This window comes from Opisthocomus hoazin, chromosome 1 (assembly GCF_030867145.1).
Source record: "Opisthocomus hoazin isolate bOpiHoa1 chromosome 1, bOpiHoa1.hap1, whole genome shotgun sequence".
NCBI classification, from domain to species: Eukaryota; Metazoa; Chordata; class Aves; order Opisthocomiformes; family Opisthocomidae; genus Opisthocomus; species Opisthocomus hoazin.
Window position 1 is genome coordinate 124,165,837 of NC_134414.1, and position 25,734 is coordinate 124,191,570.

The 25,734-nt window shown below is 38.9% G+C and overlaps 1 protein-coding gene across 4 annotated transcripts in view; it reads right to left on the reverse strand.

Moving 5' to 3' along the window:
* EPHA6 (EPH receptor A6) overlaps window positions 1-25,734 on the reverse strand; it is a 543,420-nt gene that overhangs the window by 38,311 nt on the left and 479,375 nt on the right. The window lies entirely within an intron of this gene.

Consider the following 25,734-nt stretch of genomic DNA (forward strand, 5'->3'; position numbering starts at 1 on the left):
TTGCTATACACCCTCTAAACAGTGGTGACTTTTGCATTACCTTCATGCATTCACCAAAAAGCTTCATCAAAGTAGTTGAAACTTGTTTTGACCTTTTAGTGTCTCTACAGATAAAAAAAGCCAGTGTGTTTATTTCACTAAACAATCTATTTAGTTCAGAATAATGAAAAATGAAGAGTTTTTGTTGTGTTGTTTTTTTTTTTTTAATTTAGAAATGTTAATGTAGCAGAGGTAGATTGGCAAATGACAAATCTTTTTAAACCACAAATTCATGGAGAGACAGCCGTTTAAAGAATTTTTAGCATTCAGGCTTCATGCAAATTAAGCATATGCATCTTGCTAAGTTATGGCAAATCTGGCTAAACTCCTACCTTGAGGCACAGATGCATGGCAGTCGTGTTTACTTGGCTAGCCTGCATAATATATGGGTGCAACTTCTGCAGTAAGTCCCTTTTTGTGCTATAAAAAAGCATATGCCCTGACTTCTTCTTTTTTTTCAATCATATCAGTTACATTTATGTACTGAAAAATCAATGTGCGCATATATTCATATAGAGGTATAAGAAATGGGTTTCCAAAGCTCTTCTGGTGGACAGCAAAGCAATCTGCATTGCAACAGGCAGCTACCAGCACAGCTGTGCCTGCACCTGAAGGTAAACTCTTTCAGATAACAGCATTGCGGAAGAGAGAGTAAATCAAAAGCATTCAGCAGAATTTAGTGACATTTTAAGAAAAAGCATTTTTCTCCTGTGTCTATAGATAGTGGAAATTTAGTCTTTGGTTTACAGATTTGCTCCCCTTCATTTCTTGATTATGACCTTGTATACTTAAGGAAATGAAGGCCAACTGGTTTTGGTATCAATGAAGTACGAAGTTATGGAATACTACTGCATGGCTTTGATTCCTTATTTTCGAAGTGCTAAATTTCAAGCCTATCTTCAAAACCAGAAATTCATATCACTTCAAGCGCTAGAATGCTAATCAAAACACCACCTATTCTAACACTCACAACAAAGTGGGGTATATTTTATAGCACATGCATCCCTCCATTGCTTGTTTTGGTGTGGACTGGAAAATTTCTGGAGCAGACTAGTGATCATTCTCAGTAATTCCCAACAACCCATAGGGTCCCTTTAGTTCAGGTGGAAAAAATGAAGAAAGAACTTGAATCTTGCAAAGGATGGGTATCATACTTACCCCTGGTAAAAGCAGTGGTATCATGATGAAAAACTTGTCAGGTAAACTCGGTGTCCAGTGATTTAACACCACCAAAATGAACACTGAAAAGAAGCCACCGTTCCTTATCAGCAATTTCCAGAACACCATTTGATTTATTCCAGGTATGAGACAGCTCACTAATTACGGCCTCAAGAATGTGCTCTGGGAAATTGATCTAGATGAGCCATCTATTCTCCTTAACAAATTTCCACACCTTCTGGCATACTCTCTGAAACTTTTCCCATGGCTAGGGCATCTATATCTCCACAGCATGTATTCTTATGACTAATGAAAGGTAGATTAGACTGCACTTTTGACATAACTCAGCCTAACATAAAAAAAAAAACAAAGCAACTCCCCCACGTCCGCAATCACACATAACCCTACAACACAAAAATTAATTAAAATGAAAAATCAGGCATACAAATGCACTGTTAAGATACAGCATTCAGAAAGGAAGCCCTTCATTGCTCTTTCTGTCTTGTCTTTCTGTGCTGTACCCCAGAAGATGGGCACAGGGTACTCACCCACCAACATGGTCATTCTCTCGGTCGCCACTTACGTTAAGTCTGTGTACTGAAGTTGCTCACCAGGCCCTCACATTTTAGCACCTGGATTAAACATTATTCCCTTCACATCCTTTCATCTGTTTTGCTATGATGTGCTACAATTAGTCTTTAATTAAGGAACTTTTGCTGTTTCTGAAATACAAGTGGGTGCTGTAGGTACAAGCCAAAGACCTCTTACTGCTTCTGCTGATTTATCTTGGCTGAAAAAGTACATCTCCAGTCTTAATCTATCTGGGGTCATAACATTCAATCCAGTATCTTTATCTTTCATTCCATGTTTTCAGGCATTACTCTCAGTGGCAGTATCTTACTTTTTCTGGCCAAGCAAGACTGCAGAAAGGCTTTACCTGTATCTTCCAATTTTTAATTGGTTCTCTATACAAACCTGAATTTTGGTGCCAATACCAGTGTGTTTCTGCTTTTCTATAGAAATCCAGCACCTCAGAAAGTTGTGTTTGTGCATTCTGTCTCCTTTTCAGGGTGCTTATCGCACATGTATCTATCCGTCACCCTCACTTTCTGCTTACAGATCTCATTAGGTTGCTGCCACCATGTTTGATATAGCATGTGAACACATGTTAATGTGAAAAAGCTTCATGTTTTTCAACATTTATTCAAAGACCTGCATCAGAGGAGATGGAACTGTAGCTAAGCTTCCTAGCTATCCACACACAAACAGATGTTGCCTTGCTTTCTCCAAACTCCATTTTTCTGAAGCTTGTGTTTTCCACACCAGGATCCCTCTAAATGAAGTTGTTGATGGCATGCTTTTGGTCTTTCTAGCCCTCCCTCACCATTTCATCCACAGTTTGGAACTCAGATAAAGAATAGGCGAAAAATTAGTTTTCAACTTTTCACAGTTATATAGAATTAAAAGAAGCAACGGACTGCTCATTTTTTTCACTTGTGTATTGCTTTTTGCAATATACACAAAGAGTGTGTCCATGGACTGAGTCTATGATATTTTATTGCACATTTGGTCTTTTTAAAGTGCTTCAAAATCTATCAGTTGTTTAAGATTTTCAGCAATGGGATATAGCCAATTGCAGCTGCATTAAAAATGTCTATCAAAAATAAGAATGAGAATATTTAAATAATTTTGTTTATTTTGGCATTTGAGGGTTAAAAAGCTCAGGGTTGAAACTGCCTTCTTTAGCTTCATGGTAATCACAGCAAATGTACCATACAAAAATCTTGCTTCAGAAAAACAAGCTTGTTATTGTATTGTTCCCCAATTGTCTTCACCATTACATAAAAGCCTATAAAGCATTTGTTTGAGGTATGCTGACCAATAATGATTTTCCCAAGCACTGTAACCAAATTAGGAGTAGTTGTTTTTCACACTTCGTATTTTATAAGTATTTCCAAAAACAAGAGGTGATTTTGCTGAAATTCATTGAACATTAAAATGGTGCAATAACACTGCTTAGCCATTTTGCTCTTCAGAGTGCTTTACAGCTCATAACTAATTACTCTCATGGCAACCCTCTGAAGAAGCTACCATCTCCATTTAACAGCACGAAAAACAGAGACAGAGGTTGAGGACTATTAAATATACTGAATACCTGCAACTCCCACTGGCAATAACTGGATTTATAGATGTTCACTGTTACTGAAAACAGGCTGTAAATGATTTATGATGGGTAAAACTGCAGGGTAAAAAAGCAAGAACCTCGAGATAAAATTCCAGCTTATGGAATTGCTGGCTTCCTGGGCTGTGCCTTCATCTCACAGTGGAGAGAGCTTTACAATGTATTTTGTACTTAGAAAAACAGAAGAAAAAATTAACAGTCAACTGCTATGAATGTTTATATAGACACCTTTCTCCTTTGCAGTCTGTTCACTTATGTAAAAATCAGCATATAGATCTGTAAGAATTAAATAATTATAGACAAAGAGGAACCAGTTCTGTTTTGGTACAGAAAAATCAAAATTATTCTCACAGCACACACCTCACCAGGAAAGGATGAAGTATGGGACATAAGCAAAGGTATTATCTCTAACAATTGCACCTTCAAGGAATCTTTATAATACTTACTAGTATTATTATTATGTTCCATACAGAATTGAGAAAAGTTGCTAAAGTTATTAAGCAACAGTAACATATATAAATCTTAGACCATTAAAGAATGAATCATATTCACTATAATAAATCAGCCTTTTCCTCAGTGCAACACTGCAGTGCGTTTCCCAAAGTACAATGGTGTTCTCCTATCTCTGATCTTTGTAAACACTACAAAGCCAGCAGAAAGATATTTAACCTCTAAGAACACACAATCTGTTCCATTTTCGTTTTTCAGTTTAGCTCACAAGATCAGAAAGCAAGTTAATAATAACTTCTCTTTTTTTGTTACTCAACCTGCATGCTAACTTTCACAACGAAAATTCAGTTTCATATTTTAGGCTCGCATTTATGTTTTCTTTTTTATATTAAATTTTATTCCTCTTATCATTAATTTGATCTAACACGCATCAGTACTACTAAGCTGCAGGAACAAAATGTTGGCTTTAATGTGTTGCTCTGGGACTTGTCATCAAATCAAATTCACAGATGTTCCAATGAAGACACAGCATTTGGTCCATTTCTAGAATAGACATCATTGTTTACTTTATCTACAGTGTCATGATCCTCTATAAGTAATCAGTAAGATCAGTTAAGTCCCTTCACCTACTCTGTCTATAGCTTTATACTTTTGATAAGCTGATGCAAAGCAGGAAGCAAAAGTGAAAAAGGCAAAATAAGGGAAAGGGCAAAAATCCTTGTGGTCTCCATGCCTCGCCATGAAAGACTTTCTTGTTTGAACATTCGTTTGTAGTTTTATCTGTTGTGACAATATATGCATTTTCTTATAAACAATGAGGTAGGTAGAAGTATTTGTACTTAGAAGTGGGAAAAACTGTGAAGTTATATTTAATAGCTGGGTAGAAATGAGATGATCGTGATGGCTCATAAGTGTGTGAATAATCCTCTCAGAATCCTCATGGGGTCTTATCAACTTTCATTACGTTACTGAAAAATATTGGCCTATAAAAACACAATAGGACAGAAAATTGGGATTTGGTACTTCGAAGCACTGTGACATAAAGAAAAGAATACATGTGCATACATGAAGAAATGAACAATAAACACCTATCTCCATGGACACGTTTAGCAACACAGCAACTGCTAATAAAATGTGTGATGCTTATGAAACCTACAGACATGCTTAACAGCTTTGAGGTGCCGTTCACATGGACTATAAAGCTGGTGTTGCACAGCTGCCAGGCAGAGTTGTGTCATATTAACTATGAAAACCAGCCTTTTCCCACAGAAAATCTACCAAAATATGCATCTCTAATAATAGAATAAGATCTTGGGTGGAGATAGATAGGTTCCTCATAACTGCTTGTCCCAGCCTTGCCCTTCACGAAAAATTATGAGTCAAATTGCAGAAGTTGACTATTTTTTTAACAAGTAGTTTGCGGGGAATCTTTTAAGAGATGAATTTTTAAAGCTTTCTTACTGTTACAAGAACTAGGGGTGGAAAAAATAAAAGCATCAATATTTCAGTTCCATGATTGTTCCGAGTTGATTCTTCCCAAACAAAAAGAACTCAGAGTAAAATCACACATGCTGACAAGTGAGATGCTAGCAGTTTGTGGAACCCAGTCTGTGTGTCTGCTGTAATTAAATCTGTACACACAAATTGGAGTGTGCAGTGTTGCTATTCCTCTTAATGGGACAGACCTTCTGAGCAGAAGTTTTAAAGCCTGAGTTAAAGTCATGTTTTATTTTAACGAGTCTTCAGTATGTCACATCAATCTTTACTGTGTGTTTTATACATTTTTACTGCCTATATTACCAAAGAGCATCAGCTGATATATAGGTGGCCAATAGAAATACCTTTTACTATTGGTTATAAACAAGTCTGTGCAAAAAGCCCAGGACAATACAATACACCACAGACAAAAACCTAAAAGCAAAAACTCAAGACAATGCTGAAAAACCCCAGTATTATGCTGTGTTTGTGGCACGTGAGATGGTTTATGTTGCACCTGTAACAATTTCAAACTTCAATTTCAAATCCTTGTTTCTGTGTTTAAAACTTGAGAGCACTATAGAATTATTTACCTGGAAAGCTAAGCGGAAAAATGTGGCAGCAAGAGATTTTTTCTTGCTTTTACCTAAATGCCTCATAAGACACAAGAACTTCAACTCCAGTGTGGTATACGCAGGACTAGAAACAGGTACCTCAGCACAGAGAAGATACAGCTTGTTGCATTGCAGTCTGCGACTCTGAGGGGTTATGCGAATCAATCACATAATAGCTTGATTCCACAAGACCTGGTCTTGTGGCATCATGTGGCAGGCAAGAGAAGGCCTTGAGAAATTCATGCTGAGCTGCAAAGACATCTACTGAGGAGCGAGCAGCTAAACCTCAGAGAGGAAAGGAAGAAATTTTTAAAGATGAGAAGAGGTTGGTACAATTCATGAAGTCATGGACTAAGCCTAACCTGCAAGCAAGATCTACACATTTGCCTGAAGTTCTGACTGACTTAGGGTCCTGTAACAAACATTTTCTCTGTGATTACTGATAGGAACTTAAAGGTAAAGCCCTGAGAGGTGAGAAATCCAAAAGAACTCCCACTGACATTAAAATACTTAACCAGACAAACACAGTCTCCTCTGCATGTCAAATCAAACTGTAGATGATTCTATCACCTACACATAGCAACGTGATGTTACTATTCTGTGGAGGACAGTTAATGCCAAACAAATATACAAACCCCATCTATTATCCTTTCCTAATTAAGAAGTAGATGTTACTTATGGTTTTATTTGTGATGGAGGCCAAATGTTCTATATGCAATTGGAAAGAAGAAAACAGATATTGAAAACTCGACAGTTCACTAAAGCTATGGATCCTGGTGTATTTCTTTCAAGAAGAGTGTAGCAGATCTGCTAAATCATTTACGAGCATGACAGTTTCATGAACCTTTGGCAGTTCCCATTTAGAGAAGACTGAAAAGAAAGTCTGGACACACAGTATGCATTAATTTCATTGAATAATTCACAGTGTATTGTGGTGTGTGTTCCCCCCCCCCCCCCATTTATTCTATGAACTGAGAAAATTTCAGAAGGAATACTATACAATGAAATCTATTCGTTTTGTTAGTCACAGCTGTTAGGTGTATCTTTCTACTCGCTCTCTTTTTCCTATATCTCTTCTTACTGTAATGGGGCTGTGCCATGAACAAAGGCAATTTGATCAAGAGACTAAAGGGATCCCAGAAAGTTTTTCAATCTTTCTGATAAAAAACCTAGTCCAGAAAATCTATTGCTTGTAACAAATAATCCATTTATATGGTATAAATTGTGCCTTCCTGTTCTAGCTGGAAATGCCGAGCATCAGCATGTCTACAACACAAAGCAACATGGTGCAGAGTTGAACTCTTAAGAAGCAGGAAGGCTAGTTCATGTGGCATGCCTCACTGATGGGACAGTACTACAAAAACAAGCAGAAATGCTGTCAGCTTACTCTAGTGCAAGCTACAAGTGAGGGCCAAGAGCTTTTCAGATTTTCACAATTCAATGCCTTTCTATCTGATCCTAAAGCCAAGGGAAACTGTGGTACTCCTGCTTCTATTCTTATCCAGAATAACTTGCTAAAGGAATATTTTTTTTACATTACATAATACACTGAAAATTCTGTAAAACAAAATTTTAAAGCTACATAGTCAAGCATGCAAAAATTAATGAAAGACAATTAGATAGGTAGTTACACAATGCTAATAAGAAATGCTGTAATAGGCTGCCTTGACATGTCTAGATGTTTTGAAGGATGGTCTGCTGACTTCCTCCTCGTTTTACAAGTGCAAATGCTTAGAAGTAACTAAATAACTTAGTAAAATGTAGGCCAGTATATGATATATTCTTTTCATTTAGAATAATGAGACTGAAGAATTTGTTACTCAAGACAGATACACGCAGGATTTCTCAACTTCTGGAAATATGTTTCCAGACATAATCGACATCTGCACATTTAAAAAGTAAGTATCCTGAGTAAACCATAGCCCCAGCACAGGAGCTGTTTTATAACACATTTGACTTACTTCAGTTCCTGTAGTGAACTACTAAACTTATAAGGAAAAGATTAGTCAGAGTGCTATGCCTGTGAAAATTACACCAAAAATTGGACCAAGGGAACAAAGAATGAATTAAAATTTATATAGAGAACAACTACTTAAAGCTGTACTTGAATGTATTGTTTGGCAACTTGAATTAATTATTCTAGTTTGTTAGAGAAAAGGCTGAAAAGAGTCTCTTCAGGTTAGATAATTTTATGAAGCTTATGACATCATTAGCAATTTGCTGAAAAATTAAACGATCAATTCATAGAAATATATTTTAAATAAGTACATTAAGCATAATACAAAAATGCAGTTACAATGATTGTGCAATGTTTATTCATTGATACACAACCAAATCTGGACCAGACTGCTGGATGCTATGTTTCTAAGAGAAAATGAGTATGAACGGAGAACACTAACATCTTTATCAATGATCTGGACGAGGGGATCGAGTGCACCCTCAGACAGTTTGCAGACAACACCAAGTAGAGCTGGAGACTTGATCTGCTTGAAGGTAGGAAGGCTCCACAGAGGAACCTGGATAGGTTGGATTGATGGGCCAAGGTTAATTGTATGAGATTCAACAAGGCCAAGTGCCAGGTCCTGTACTTGGGTCACAACAACTCAATGCAATTCTACAGGCTTGGGGAAGAGTGGCTGGAAATCTGCTTGGCAGAAAAGGACCTGGGGACGTGTCCCGGTTTCTGCTCGGGTAGAGTTCATTTTCCTCCCAGTACCTGCTGTGTTGTGGACTTAGTACAAGAAGAACGTTGATAACACTGATGTTTATGGCAGTTGCTAAGAAATCAAGGACTTTTTTCAGTTTCCCATGTTGGCTAATGAGCAGGCATGCAGGAGCTGGGAGGGAGCACAGTCAGGCAGCAAGCCCGAGCTGGCCAATAGGAATATGCCATACCATGGACCTCATACTCAGTTTATAAATCAGGGTTGACTGGGGGGCAGAAATCTTCTCTTTCCATGAGTTTGAACATTTCTGTGAGCTCACTTTTTTCCATGAGTTTGGAGAGTTCTGTGAAATTCATGAGCTCTGGGAAACCTGCAGGTTCCATAATTGCTGCTCGGGGACTGGCTATGCAATTGGTTGTCAGGCACTGTATTGTGTATAGCTTGTTTTGCATATTGATTATTATCATTATTAATAAGACAGCAAAGGAAATACTAAACTGTCTTTAACTCATGAGTTTTACCTTTTGTCCATTTCTCCTCCCCATTCCACCTGTGGGGGAAAGGGGAGGGGTGAGCGAGCAGCTATCTCGTGTTTAGTTGTCAGCTGCCAGGTTACACCACAACAGGGTGCTGGTTAACAGCCATCTGAACATAAGCCAGCAGTGTGCCCAGGTGGCCAAGAAGGCCACTAGCATCCTGGCTTCTATCAGAAATAGTGTGGCCAGCAAGACTAGGCTAGTGTACTGTACTCGGCACCTCAAAGCCTGTGTTCAGTTTTGGGCCCCTCGTTACAAGAAAGTCATTGAGGTGCTGTGGTGTGTCCAAAGAAGAGCAATGAAGCTGGTGAAGGGTCTAGAGGACAAGTATTATGAAGAGCGGCTGAGGGGAACTGCGGTTGTTTAGTCTTCAGTAAAGGAGGCTGAGGGGAGACCTTATCGCTCTCTATAACTACCTGAAGGGAGGTTGTAGCAAGGTGGCTGTCAATCTCTTCTCCCAAGTAAGAAGTGATAGAATGAGAGGAAATGGCCTCAAGTTGCACCAGGGGAGGTTTAGATTGGATATTAGGAAAAATGTCTTCACCAAAAAGGTTGTCAAGCATTGGAACAGGCTGCCCTGGGAAGTGTTGGAGTCACCATCCCTGGAGCTATTTAAAAGATGGGTAGATGTGGAGCTTAGGGACATGGTTTAGTAGCAGACTCGGCCATGTTAGGTTAATGGTTGGACTCTTAAGGGTACTTTCCAACTTAAATGATTCCATGATTCTACGTCTGCCTAAGGGTTTAATCAATAGTGCTGTTCCTGTAATTCTGAGAGTACATGTGCACTGAAAAGCCTCTCTGTGTTTTAAAAGAAAATGAATCAAGCATAACCATGAAATTGCTAAAGACGAATGTTTAGGTGTCGTGGCTGAGTTGAAAAATTCAGACATGACATTTTTTTTTCTTGTGAGTTTGCTGTATGTATTACTATGGTGAATTTAAAGGGAATACAAGTAAAAAGAGGTAAATATTTCTTAATTGTCACAATATTGTTACAGCTTCCTTGTTTCGGAGAAATGGGTCTAGTATGTTTTTCCTCAGCCTACAACTGACTTTACCAAATATGCTTTTGCATTGGCGATGAGTGCTACAGTGGCAGAAAGAGCCTACACACTCAAGCTAATTGTTCATGTTGAATAACAGCTTATCCATGACTAGAAGTATTTATCTCACTGGAAGCACTGAAGAGTTGGGAGCTATTCAGCCTGAGTAAGTAAAAGAAAGCTTCTAAGGAGATGCATAACACATTTATTATGAGATTTACCCTAGAGCTTCTTTTAAAGTGAAGAGTAGGGTGACTGCATTTTTATTCAAAAGGGTTTGCATTAAAACCTCAGATGTGGATCTTCAAGAGGGAATTTGTATGAAAAGCAGAGTGCCTGATGGAAGAATTGCGATAGTTCCGGTCAGGGGGTCCGATATAAACCAAGATACAATGAAAAGAGAAAACAGAGGGAGCAGTAATAGGCAGCGCACTGAGAGTGAAGATAGACGCAGTTAGAAATTAGAGTAGAAATGAAAGCACAGTTAGTGATGTGGTGTTATCGAACAGGATGACAAGTCTCATCTCAAAATGCACTTCAAGGCAGTAAGCATGGCCACATCACTAGGAAGAAAACTACTTCTTCCATGTGGTTTCAAGTCTTTATACGCCCTTCTTTATTTCCAAATACTGCACATTTCTTGGTGAGGTCAATTAAGCATGTTCATCTAATGGCTTCCTTGCAAAGAACAATTATTTTACGAAAGCAGTGACATTTCTGAGGTTATGAATGACTCGGTTTGCCTCATCTACTTCACAAAACTGGCCCTAACTGTCATTGAATGGATTTCTGTCATTTGAACTGTGAACCAAAAGCCTCGTATAAAATAGGCAGTGATACAAACCCGTGAGACATTTTATAGGAGAGAAAAAAAGCCATGAGATTTCTTAAGAGAAAAGGTTCTTAATTTCCCCCCAAAACCCCATAACTGAAAACAAAAATCTGAAGCTCTAGAGTAGAAGGAAGCAGAATAAGGAATCTAGAATATAAAATAACACATTTCCTTTTCATGCAGTACATACACAGAGTTAATACACAGATTTTGGAATTACTTTAAATGTAATAAATACGAGAAAAGTTGCTTGTTTGTTATTAAATATTCTGACAATGAAGATGGCTTAATGTCAGGAGACAGAATATTCTGCCAACTTTTAAGCCGACGATGATACAGCCACAGCGGGGCAGTCAAGGACAAGACATACAATTTGCTTCTAGAACGCTTCCAAAGTGCAAGGAACAGATCAAATATTTTAGATACCAAGGGCAAAATCCCACAGTGCTTAGTCAAGCAAAACTCCGGTTGAAGCCAATGGGAGTTTTGCCTGAATAAGTACTGAGCAAAGACTATGATGTTTGACCTAGATTTATCAGAGTCATACAAATCTAGGTCTAACATGTTTTTGAGACAGACAACCACTGTGCTGCAATATTCCTGCGGCATTCTGTTTAAAGGAAAACACAGTAACAGTAAACTATGAATCATCTCCCGCACCCTTCATGTATATAATGAAGGGAAGAACTCACAGCTGGGCAAGGAGCTGCTGTGTTGAAAGTCTGCCAAAGAGCAAGACTAAAAAGAGTAAGTTTACCATTGCAAAGTTTTGGAAATCTGATAAATATAGAAAAGTGCACAAGTGAGATTCCCAGGGGCTTGTGTGCGACTGAAAATGATCTGGCTTTCATTCTTGTAAGCAATCAGGCAACAATGAATAATTTCTTTCCATAGTTGTCCTTCTGATTTAGGGCAAACCACAATTCCTACATGGTCAGCAGCAATTCCTCTAGTTGATTTCACTGGGGATTAATTGAGGGGAATAACTAGGTCAGTCTTGTTCCTAAGTTAACACTTCTATTATAGAAATATGAAAGTAGATTAACATATGTGTATATCTTGCCTCAGAAACTTCCTTCTGTAATTACAGAATCCCATTTACAACAACTTTGATATCATGTACAGGAGAAATATTAGTATCAAACTGAGTAGAAAAATTCATAAGCATGTGAAACGTGCATGTTTTTGCTTGCTTCCTTCTAGCTGAAGTGAATATCAAAACTCTGACACCAGTAGCAGTCAGACCAGAGGACTTCCCTGAAGGGGGAGATGGTGGAATGCGAGTACTACACATTGCAACAGAAAAGCCAAACTCATACCAAGCTAAAACTCCATCCTTTCATATTTAGCTGGGTCTATCCTTTGCAACATTCCTTTATATAAAGAGCAGTAGTTAAACAATGTGAAAAGATATTTCTTTTTTATCTGAGAGCTTTTCCACCATTATTGTATCCCAAACCTTCTGAACTGTGCAATATTACCCAGAGAAGTAAATAACTATATTATTCAGCCAGATAATAGCTTGATATCATCTTTGACTGTGAAATGAAACTTAAGATTTTTAAAGGGCAGGTCTTTAAAAATGAAAATTCTACAACTTCTATCAAGTGTCAGTCTAGGACCTTGTAATCTTACAAAGTAAATGCTAAAACCCACACCCAAAGTTCAGCCACCTCCAAGTTTTGCCATCAGATAGAGTAATATCACTTGCTTTGCCTCTGTTACATTTTCAGGTGAGGCAGTGAGGTGCCATAGGAACAAGAACATACAACTGATTCCCTTTGATGAATACAGCTATGGAGAAGGTGATTCATACTCTAGAAGACCACTGCTCAGAAAACTACTGCACCTGAGATTTTCCTCAGTGTTCTGCATCCAAACCTATTCTCCTCATCCATTTTCATAAAGTTGTATAGAGTGGACTTCAGCATCCCCATGATCCTGATATGTTTCCCACAAAAGCCCCTACTTGCTCTCTTTGTGAATGACTATCTTAAGCAAATATTAGGTTATAATAAAATCAAAGCAAAAATAATATGAACTCTCCTTACTTTCAGAAAGGTCAGGCTTTCTTTGCTCCTTTGTATTCCTGCAAGCCCTCTGCTCACCCATTTCTTGATTACCTCCTTTTGGTGACATTATGTATTAACACTGATCCTCATCCAAAAAAACCCCAAATCAACCAAACAAAACACCCCAAAAGTCCTCCATAAGGAAAGGAAGAAAAGGAATCCAGGTTTTCCCCAGATCTGTGTCTTGCAGATTGGATGTCAGAATTCTAAGCTAAAAAACAATTAGGGCAAATCCTTGCTAAATTAACAGAATTTCTATTTTCTGTTACCAGTTATTTTAACTAAATACATACATAAATAATATATCTAAAAATTTAAAGCCTCTTTCTAATTTGATAAAGTTGAAGTTGGTAAAATTCACTGGGAAACACCGGACTAGCCAGTCACGTGCAAATACAGTGTAGGATAATTCCTCAGCAATCAGACCAAAAAACACAGAAAAAAACAGGTGCATCCAAGTTTTGGGTCACTGCACATAGGAATTCCCAATTCTAAAAAAATTAAGTAAGACTCCATAATGGTCTAGCAGCGTGCCTGAGAATCTTTTGTCTCTTCCAGCATAACTGTTTGCCTTCCACCTGATGCAGCATGCTCAGTGCAAAACAGTGCAAGCAGGGTAAAAATCGAGACAGGAACATAAATGATCTCTTATAGCACCTAAAGACACAGTATGAGACTCCTTGTCCAAAGGTTTCTTCCCTGTGAGCTTTAAAATACGCATCTGGCTGTGCCTGAAAACTGACTGCTTTTAAATAATCATGTCTAACAGGTGGGGTTTTTGTTTTAAATTTCTCTGATATGGGACTAGAGTCAGGAATTCATTTGACTGTACTCAAGGACATAACACAGATGAATTACATCCTACTGTGGAATATGTCAAGACTTAATTATGCAGCTTTACAAAAGCTTAGTGAAGCCAACTGCTTCAAATTTTCAACCTTCAAATTTTCAACCCAAATGTTTTATATGACTATATGCAGAGAAGTTACTTTTTACAGCAGTGTTTAATATAGATCATAAATTCCCATGGAGAGTGGTGTAACAAATGAAAACAAAAAATCATCCAGACCTTATTTCCTTCCACCTAACAACAGCTAAATAATAGAGTTGGAGCTGAGCTGTTTGGATCACTGGAGCTGAATAGTTTTCCCAATGAATCACTTACCGCTTTTGACTTCAATACCACAGAGTAAACAAATTTACTTTCTTAACCTGTCTTTAAAAGGTACCAATAATTTTGAATGAGGAAAAAACCCTAGCATATGACTAAGCTACGCTCTTTTTCAAAGCTTTCAGGGGGTTGTTCCACTTGTTCTGTATATCAGAATAGTGTAATCTACAGCAATTACTGTCAGCTAACATGCTACTGAAAGCAACAGCTCTGCCATTAATGGACTAGCTTTAAACAGTATATCAGGAGCTGTACATACTGCAGGTATGTTCCAATTTATTTAACACAGTAAAGAATTTATGATACACTGCATCTTCGTCAACACTTCGAATATTAAAATATCAAGTAAACTGTGGTCCATTGTCAGCAATAGTCTAACAAAACAGGTGTTCAGGATTATATTCATTCACATAATTAGCAACAAAGCATAGAATCACAGAATGGTTTGGGTTGGAAGAGACCTGAAAGATCATCTAATTCCAATCCCCTTGCCATGGGCAGGGACAACTTCCACTAGACCAGGTTGCTCAGAGCCCCATCTGACCTGGCCTTGGACACTGCCAGGGAGGGGGCAACCACAGCTTCTCTGGGCAACCTGTTCCAATGCCTCACCACCCTCACAGTAAAGAATTTCTTCCTTATATCTAGTCTGAATCTACCCTCTTTCAGTTTAAAGCCATTCCCCCTTGTCCTGTCACTACAGGCCCTGGTAAAAAGTCTCTGTATCTTTCTTATAAGGCTCCTTTAAGTATTGAAGGGCTGCCATAAGGTGTCCCCGGAGCCTTCTCTTCTCCAGGCTGAACAGCCCCAACTCTCTCAGCCTGTCCTCAGAGGTGCTCCAGCCCTCGGATGACTTTTGTGGCCCTCCTCTGGACCCACTCCAACAGATCCATGTCATTCCTGTGCTGAGGGCTCCAGAGCTGGATGCAGGACTCCGGGTGGGGTCTGACCAGAGCAAAGTAGAGGGGCAGAATCACCTCCCTCAGCCTGCTGGCCACGCTTCTCTTGGTGCAGCCCAGGGTACAGTTGGCCTTCTGGGCTGTGAGCACACATTGCTGGGTCATGTTGAGCTTCTCATGAACCAGTACCCTCAAGTCCTTCTCCTCAGGGCTGCTCTCAATCCATTCTCTGTCAAGCCTGTATCTGTGCTTGGGATTGCCCTGACCCATGTGCAGGACCTTGCACTTGGCCTTGCTGAACTTCAGGAGGTTCGCACAGGCCCACCTCTCAAGCCTTTCCAGGTCCCTCTGGATGACATCCCTTCCCTCCAGTGCGTTGACTGCACCACACAGCTTGGTGTCGTCGGCAAACTTGCTAAGGGTTTCCTCAACCCCACTGTCCATGTTGCCGACAAAGATGTTAAACAGCACCAGTCCCAGTACTGACCCCCGAGGAACACCACTTGTCACTTGTCTCCAACATCGAGCCATTGACTGCAACTCTGAGTACAACCATCCAGCCAATTCCTTACCCACTGAGTGGTCTAACCATTAATTCCATGTCTCTCCAATTTAGAGGCAAGCAGTAACTCTGATTTTATGTCAGTAGTCCTACGTTTATCTTAAGTGTGGATAGTATTGTTCTAAGTGAATGAAGGTATTGTTAAAAATGTGTAAGTATGTTCTAAATGTTTGCTTCTTCAATTTTAGTTTGAAAAAGGCAATTCTGATTAAAAATTAAACAATGAAACAACTATAAATGCATGCAATCAAGTCAATATGCAGCTAAAAAAACAGTTGCATTTGAAATTAGATTAATACTCTGGTAATTGTTAGCTTTAAAAAAGTAATCTACCAGCAGTATGAGGAATTAACAATAAAATGCTATGACTGCTTATAGCATAAAGTATATAGCACATACATTATATATTAGTATACTGCCTAACTGTATTGGACTTGGTTTCCAGAAACCTAGCTAGAAGAGAGGAGGGCAGCATGCACAAACAGAAGTTTCCAAGGTTCTCAGGTCCAGCTGAGAGGTCAATAACTTTGGTACCTTGGTCAATTTGTAGTCGTTCTGAAAACATCACCTGTAGCTTTCTGAAATTCACAGTCTTCATTTAATTATTATTGCAGAAATGATTTTCAAGTGCATTGGCTTTTTTTCCCACTCCTCTGTCCTTGCATAGCTATTTAAGATTTGCTCAGTGAAGTATCATTGCCTATTTATATGGGTTCAATACCAGTAAGTTTTGAATCTTATACCACAGCTAAAATTAACATTCATGATTGTGAGATAACACTGTTGGGGACCCCCCCACACCCTTTTTCCCCCCCCACTAGCTATATAACAACAAACAAGGAATGATCATTTACCCCAAATAACTTTCTAGATGTTCTACCGATTAATTATGCAACGCCAGCCTTGGTGATGTTAAATCAGTCAGTGCTTTCACACACTCGATGAATAATCCTTCATTCTAGGGTACAGCGCAAGTAAAACATATTTATAATTTTCTTCTTAGGTATTATTTAAGGCCTGCAGGGAAACTGACCCTGTGTCTGCCACCCCAAAGTACTAATTGGATCACTAGGTCACCAGAAGGAATGGCAATTGTAGTTCTGAAAATAAGAGGATATTTGTCACATTTAAACATTTCAAAATATAAGTTGTCTGACAGAAAAAAAAACCCCACTTTGCAGCTTTATGCAGACATATAATGACAATTTTTTGCAGAGATAAAGACAGACAATCAGCAGGCTATTAAATACCCTGAAGACAATGGTATGGGCACAAACAGCCACCTTTTGAAGGATGCAAGCACTAGAGGCTTCCCAGCTTATCCTAATTTCTTTTCTCAATGGCAGTTTCTCTTTATAGTTGTACTTGTTTTGCATTTCCTACCAGCAGGGACCGAGCGATGCTGTGACCAGCTATGCAGAAAGAAGTTCAACAGCAAAATGGGTCTGCCAAAAGAGTCTCTTCCCTTTGCACAGGTAGCGTGTTCTACAGCTGCTTCATGTCTTTGGCTGGCCATGTACTTTCCAACAAAGAGGTACACTTCAAACCCATGAAACAAATCACTATCTCCTGGTAATGAAAGCTGAATTTCCCAAAGAGGAGACAACTGTATACTACGGGATTAAATGACAAATCGGAAAGTAGATTTTTTAACATTGATACAGGACATACAAAAAGTTACATCAATTGTTTTCTAAATTCTGTCTTGAACCTAACAAAGAATGGAATAAAAAACAATGGTCCCATAAACTCTCACCTATCCTTGGATGAGGCATATTTTATTTATTGTTTATTTTTTAATACAGATATGAAGAAAGCTGGGTAGTATTCCCCTAACAGCGTGTGACAACTACAAAGCAAAAGCAGAAACTCAGTACTGCAGAAAAAAGTAAAATAAATGTAAAAATGTAACAAAAACACGCCCTTTTTTTTTTGCTTTTGAAAGTAAACTAGGGATTAATTTTATTTGAAAAGGCAAATCATATCACCGCACTTTAAATTCAGGTAACAAAACATGAATTAATTACAATACATTTTCAGATCAGCACCTTAATATTCAAGATCTAGCTGAAGAACCTATCTAAATTAATCTTACGTTGGCTTCAGAAAGCTCTTGGCCTGGTGTTTTTCATTTGCTCTATTATTGTTTGCTTTTGATCATAGCCAAACTATAGCAAAATTGCAGATGCATTTTTGTAGGCTAGTTTTCTCCTCTGTTCTGTTACGTGATCTTCTGTTGTGTTAGCTGTTATTTAAGCTGATCATTACAATCCACTCCAGTGTCTTTTCTTATGACTTTTTTTGGAATGTAGAAGAGTTTGCACTGCTCAATTTATCTACAGAAGTCACCTTGGCTAATTTTTGTCACTATTCGCACTGCTAAAATACTAAATGACAGTCTCTGCCTCCTTACATTCTCCTGCCCTTTTTGATCTCTGCTATGTTTTCCCCATAACAGTGATGTTAGTTACATTTGATATTCTATATTAAGTTTCAGTAGTGTACAGAAAATGTTTTAAACTTCTGCAGATTTATATGCTTGCCCTGGTCTGCCTGTTTTTACTGCTGTACACCACTCCTAAAAATTATTCCTAGAAATTTTCTGTTGGATTGTACTCCACTACATAACCACTTCCATTTGGATTGCGATTCCCGCAGTCACATTTTGTTATTGCTTACACTAACAAACACATTTGGCAGAATTACACTACTTCAAAGCAACGTCTTACTGAAAAATCTTGAGCATGGGATGATTTATTTTGCATCCATGCAGTATGTGGCACAGAATGTCACTGTGTGAATCCTGCACAGCCACTTCTGTATGCGTTAGGGCATGCCTGTTAGACAGGTGCAGTGCCGATCCAAGGACTTTTCCAAACAGATATCCTGCACATCCACAGGCAGTTTGTTTTATTGGTTAGAGTTACTCTTACTGTTTGAAGCACGAATTGCCACAGTGAATCAAACCCAGGGTGCTCTAATCCTGTAACCTGCAGCAGTAGCCATATCAGATGTTTCAGAGGAAGGTGTGAAAGCTTGAAAATAATCCACTCTGCTACTTCTCTTTCATATTCGTTTTCTTTCTGTCCTCCTTCCTTCCCTAGACCGAAATATGAGGTTTCATATCTGTAAAATTGTTACTGACTGCAGTAACTGGATATTATTTCTTCCTAAGAATATTCAGCCCTCTTCCCCCCGCTTTTTTTAATAAGTATTGTTGAAATCTTGGCCCAAATGGTTTTCTGTAGCAATCAGCTCCATGGTTGAACTTACCTTTGTTTTTGTACTTTATGAAACAGGAGTGTACATTTCTGACCCATAGCATTCATTATTCAACATGGTGTGTTTCCAGTGATCATCTGAGCCAAATTTTTAGCTTAGATATAAGACTTACTGATGTGAATATCCCGTACTGCTCTTGTCAGCTCTGCAGTAGGCAGGTACATTTTCCTGTTAATCCTCTTGTATACCAGTTGTTTTAAGTGGTATTCATAGTCAGAGCTAAACAGTTCTTTTATGAATGTTGGGATACCTCTCATAACCCTCATCCCTATATCTTTCCTTGCTACAGCAACTAGCATGAGTTCAGTAAAAATATGCATGCAGTGAATCAGCAGAAAATACTCCAGTAGTGAAGTGGATTTTCAGCCCGGTTTATACTGACCTCTGAGAGTCTGTAGAATACTTTAAAGAGATCTGTGAAAGACACCAAAGTGCAACGTGCTATACGAAAACCCACAAATGAGAAGTTTCTAACAAAGTTTTCATCTCCACTGGATAAGTGTCAGGAATCCACGCATTGAGAAAGGTTGACAACCACTGCACCAAAATATGCTTTACTATTCCCAGACAATACTGTACCAGAAAATAATCAATGCAATCACAATCAGTATTAAACATAATGATTTTGAGCATGAAAAAGTGAAATGCAAAATTTCCAACTGTTTTTCTCTGCCAAATGCATATTTGGGGGTCCTGCGCAGGGTGGTGTTGTAGGGAGGAAAAGCAGTTATGAGTGCACTACTATATTAAGTTTTACAATTGAATTCAAGCATTTAATTTAGAAATCTCTAAATTAAGATGCTTTTGATCCTCTGTATATCTACATGCAAACTTTCATAGTTTTTTCCATACATTCTTGGAGCTCAGATGACAACAGTTACAGTGAGGAAGAGAATACTTGCAGAAGTAGAAAGTTAGACAGAACATGGAAAGAGAACGTAATTTCATATTTATGTCTTATTCTTCTCCTTGGATCTTCCTCCTAAGGGTATGCCTTGGTTGTGGTCTGTGTAATATTCTGTTAACATTTCTATTGTTACTAACTTTCAGGAGGCTTAAAGAAACCAGAAAACCTCTTAAATAACTTGGGATCACAACTGGATAAAAGCTGAACAAAAAATCCAAGAGAGTGGATGTATTAAAATACTTTGACAAAGACACATATCCTCATCTTGAGGGGCTACTATAAGCCAAGTAAACAGCAAGCACCATGCCCTACACTGAATAAGTTTGGGACTTTCTGTTCCTTTTAAACATACAACTACTCATTAAAAGTCATCACACCTCACACTACTATAGCCCAAAAGGCAACAAGTCTTTTTTTTCAAGACACTCCTTCACCTGTTGGCTATTTGTCCTTGAGCATAACCTGAGCCCATTGATCTTTGTCCAAGCCAACACAACAGAAGACAGAGGCTTAAAGGGCCACATGCAGGGCCTCCAACCGCGTGCATGCTCTGAGAGTGGGGAATGGGTCCAGGTGAAGCTAGCAACTCATGTGAAGGCAATTCACCTCACCACCACTTGACACAAATCTCATCACACACTTTAAAATGACTTACTGCATCTCCCGTACGCTGGTACAGGCAGAGCATATTGGCACAGATCTTATTAACTTGCTTCTTGACTTCTTGCACATGCTCTCAGAAACTCTTTTTCAACAGAGTATTCATCAGGCAAGGGACCCATATCAGGCTTCAGCCCAGCAAGAAGTTGCAAGACTTGAGGAGAACTAATATGATTCTTCTCACATGGCATTAGCCTGTTACAAACCACATTAACCCCCTCATTTTTTAGCCAGCCTCTGCTGAGATCAAATGTAAAAAAGAAAACCCTTTCAGCTAAGGGAAAGGATTGGCGGGATCCCACACCATGTGCCTGGTTCAGGCTGAGAACCAGACATGGCCATCATGCATCCTTCCTATCAGTATGTTTCTCTCAGTTTGGTGATAACCAAATGTACTGTTGTCACATTACATACAGAAATAACTAGCTGACAACGATGGTGCTCAACCTCATGTCACCAGTTAGTTTTCAAGAAAATAGGTTAACATAGACCTCTACAACCTCTTTTTCTGAATGGCTGCCAATAATCAGTTTACTTATTTGTCTCTGATTAAGTGGTTTCTGAAGTGTCTAGGCAATATGCTTGTCATAGCACTCAGGTTGTTCAGAAACTATTGTTTGACATCCCAAATTAACTAGAAAATCATTTCCTTCTTGTTTCACTTGCTAGCAAGTTAAACCTTCTCCCACCATACCCATTATTTGGGTACAAGTAAAAGAAAACGGAAAATGTCTTGACATAATGTCCTGGTTTTGGTTAAAACAGAACTGATTCTCTTTTAGTGAATCTTCCTTACAGCTGAGTTCTGCTAAGTAACTGCATTTCTCTGAAGCTGGCTGCATATTTTACAGACAGTGTCCGCTCCAAAGCTGGTAGCACCTGATGTTTACAGCTACACTGAGCTAACGGTAGGAAAGGAATGCAGAAGGCGACCCCTGTTTATAATTATTACTACAGCAGCCAAGGTCACGGTCAGACCTCTTAGGTCCCATGAGTGAGGAGCTGCAAAGGATTGCACTCACAGGGAGGGGTGGACAGGACAGGTGACCCCACCCTGACCAGCGAGGCATTCCATGCCACACATCGCACTCAGTTTAAAGCTGGGGGATCACGAGGGTCTCGCTCTCTTTGTCCATGGCCAGCTGCTGAAGAGGACCCTGCTCCTTATCCTGCCTGCGATCCTGATCCTGTTCTGATTATACATATACATATATATGTGTACACATTTTGCTACTTGTAAAAAGTTTTCCTGGAGGCTCATTGTTCTTTTTGAAATACATGTGAACCCTGACTATGTTTTAAATGTAATGAATTTACAGCATATAACATAGTCTATCTAAAAGCAGGGATGCAAAAGTCTAGATGTCCTCTGTATTGACAGGAATGCTTGTTTATATACTAGAAATTTCTTTTTATGAGCTACTGTTGCCTTGGAAACCACTACTAGAAATGAAAATTTTGTCTCCATGGAAAAAAAAACCCATGCTATTCAGTTATCCCAAAATTTACCTTATCTTTTCCTGATCAATCTGAAACTCAAAGATTGGCAGATGGATGTTCCTAGCTCTTAATTCCTTCTTCCTATTCTAAAATCGTATCTTGCTGTAAGTTTTGCCGGTTCCCGACAGCAAAGAGAGGCCAATCTCTTCTTTCCTACCAACTGCCTTATCAAAACCACATTTGTATTCTTTGTCTCAACAGGCTGGAGGACTGACAAGTTTTCTGACATTTCAATCTTTTCATGTACTGTTTAAAGCATTTAACAGCTCTCTGACCAGTAGTGTCATTTCAAAATTCTTGGGAAACATAATGACCTTGAACTGTGTTATTTTGGGGCATTTGTCAGTTTTCCCATCACTACTGTTGCAGTGCAACCCGGCAGCCGGCAACGAAGCACCAGACACCCACTGACTCACCCCTCCCCTTCCTCCCCAGTGGGATGGAGAGGAGAATGGACAAAAGGGAAAACTTGTGGGTTGAGGTAAAGACAGTTTAATAAGACAAAGGAAACAGTAATACTATTACTACTAACAATGAATGTGCAAAACAAGCTATAAGCAATAGAGCTTTTCTCACCACCTGACAACCAATTGTATAGCCAGTCCCTGAGCAGCGATCCCAGAATCTGTGGGTTTCTCAGAGCTCACAAATTTTGCTGAACTCATGAATTTCACAGAACTTGCAAAACTCACAGAGAAAGACCGAACTCCTAGAAAAAAGAGAGGTTCTTGCATCCCGGCCAACCCTCCCTCTACAAAGTGAGCATGATGTTCATGGTATGGGATATCTCCACTGGCCAGCTCGGGCTAACTGCCTGGCTGTGCTCCCTCCCAGCTCCTGCACACCTGCTCATTAGCCAAACATGGGAGCCTGGAAAAAGTCCTTGATTTCTTAGCAGCAAATAGAAACATCAGTGTTATCAACATTCTTCTTATACTAAATCCACAACACAGCAGGTACTGGGAGGAAAATTAACTCTACCCCAGCTGAAACCAAGACAACCACTTAGCTGAATAGTCTCCTAAGTAGCATTTCAGTGTGAGCACAGGATGTAGCCATTTTCTAGATGGTTTGCTTTCCAGATTCTCCCTATCAGTGTTATTGCTTTTCCTAGACTTTGATTCTGATTTTTGCACTGCATGTGGGAGGATGTGTCAGTAGAAAGAATATAAGAACTATTCTAAACCAGCGAGTAAAGTGGAAGATACATATATTTGATGACAACAGGAAGACAAAGCAAAAGATGCCAAACATCTGACTCCAGGCTGTGCCTGCTCAGACACAGTAAATTCAAAAGGTAAGATGGCCTTGCAGCTTATGTTTTTGAGGATGCAACCTGTTTCACCACAGAGCATGACAGTTTTCTAAAATTTGATTTGTCTTTTGCATCAATTTACAATTTTTATGTCTGGAATACATTCACAGAGTATCAACCACAGCATCACAGTTGTGTGGATATAAAATTCAAATTTTTGGCTTGTGATTGGCTTAGGTTGTCTTGTTTCCAAAGAAAACATCCAATTTTACCATTCTATTTCTGACACCAAGACTCAGACAAAAAGGGGAATAAAATATAATCAGTTTCCTCTGAGTACTGACACACAGTGGTGTACTAGGAGATGTGAGCCTAAAAATAACGCTATTCAATATGCAGACCTACTCCATGGATTTCTTGTAGCTACAAGTACTGGGCTGTTATCAAGAAAGATCTCTGTGGAGAGGAAACATGAATTCTAAAAGCACCAGAACCTTCATGAAAGCACTGAGGGTTTAACCTTCATGTGGCAAAAGCACAGTAAAGATGCTATAAAAACCTCTAGTAATATATGTGGCCTGCTTTTGGGAAGATGTTAATGATGAGGAGACAGGTCAATGACATAATGGTGGTCAGCGAAAGCTGCAAGAAGACACGAGATCCAGTGTGGGGTTCTATTCTTTTCTTTTACCATGAAAGACTGCTTAAAGGGTGAAAGTCTTCACTGAGTCCTCCACAGCCACTGGCCATCAGCCTCTGCAATGTCCCGTCCTTATCTGCAGTATCCTGACGGACATGCTATATTTACCTGCTCAGGATGATTTTCTAGTACAGATGTGGTGGAAACCTTGGAGGACCGAAGCAACGGCTCTCAGGAATTCCACCCGCAACAGCTGCCTCAGACTCTCATGCTAACCAGCTAGGTGAACTGATAGGAATATACTGAGCATTTCATAAAAGCTTGTCCTATGTTTCAAGAAAGTCCTTCAACACAGACATATGGCCATGAAATATTCCTCTTTTCAACAACACAGCATTTCCTGAAGAAAAGCAGCTCTAGCTAAGATGGAGGCGGGCACTAACTACTCTGAAAAACTAATTGTTCAATATTGGTATCCAGTAGAAACTTATAGTATAAATAATAGCTGAAAGCCTCCAATTATTTGGTATTTTTCCTGAACCTAACTGGGAGAGACTGCTCGGCAATTTCCAGTGCCTTCCACCAGCTGAGCTGATTATCCCATGATCAGTGCTGAGCAATGTAACTTCACTTGCCTGTCACTGGGGGCATCTGCTGCCAGCTGAGCACGCTCACACAGACAATTAGCAAGGGTCAGCCAACATGCAATAACGTGTTAAGCCGCAGTAATGTTTATTTTTCCTTTCAAGCCTCATACTAAGAAGCAGTGTGAAGCAAAAGAGGTTTTGAGAACTAAATGAGGGAAATCTCCCCTATAAAGAAAAAACTATGGTTGTTTTTTTTCCCCAGCTTGCATGTTAAATACTGATAGAAAATCTTGTAGTGACTTGTTTTGCTCTAGTCAGCTTACAGTTCTGTGTGGATCTTGTTCTAAGTAGTGGAATTTACAGTGAATTTATCAAAATACCCCTATTTTAGGCTTAAAAAGCAACAGCAACAACAACAACAAAAAGATCTGTAATCCCATTACAATAGCTATACTGAATTCAACAGATACACCAGAGTACCTACTACAATACAGTTAAGGTGGAAGAGTTCCTCATTTTGGCCACACATCACTTTTTAAAAATGAAATAGAAAAAGAACAGGTTGAAATAGGTCAAAAGAAATTATTTAATGTTAATTTATTATCTCCATTAGAATTCTGTCACTGTGCCCTATCATGGGAACATACAAATTCTGTGCATTTTATGAGAGTACTAATGAGAATGCACTCCGGCTCTGAAATAATTTTAGTTTCAGTGATATATGTGAAAGTTACTTGAAATCAGCTTATAATTAGCTAAGATTCTTAATGTTGTGGTAATAATCATAACAGGAATATAATTGAACTTTTTGGTATGGTGAAAAAAATGCTGTACCTGAACTTGTAATTTTATTAGCACCAACACACTCCTCCTCCTACTTTCTTCATAGTGAAAGTGCAATTTACTTTTTTCTTCTAAGTCAAATTTGAACAAGCTTCTCCACATCCAAGATTTTTTTACTTCAGTGGACCCCCCCAAACCAAAAAAATCCACCCCACCAACAAAACATTTTCCACTGTAACAATTTACTTGCATCACATAAGCAATTTAAGTATTCATGAAAGAAGACTTAAATCTTGAGAGGTCCTACGCATCCTGTTAGAAGGTAAGCTTAAAGTGAAATAAAATGAAAATTTTAATTTATGAATTCAAGCCTTGACACCATGCTTCCAACAGTGGAATTGGCCAGTTTGTGTCCTT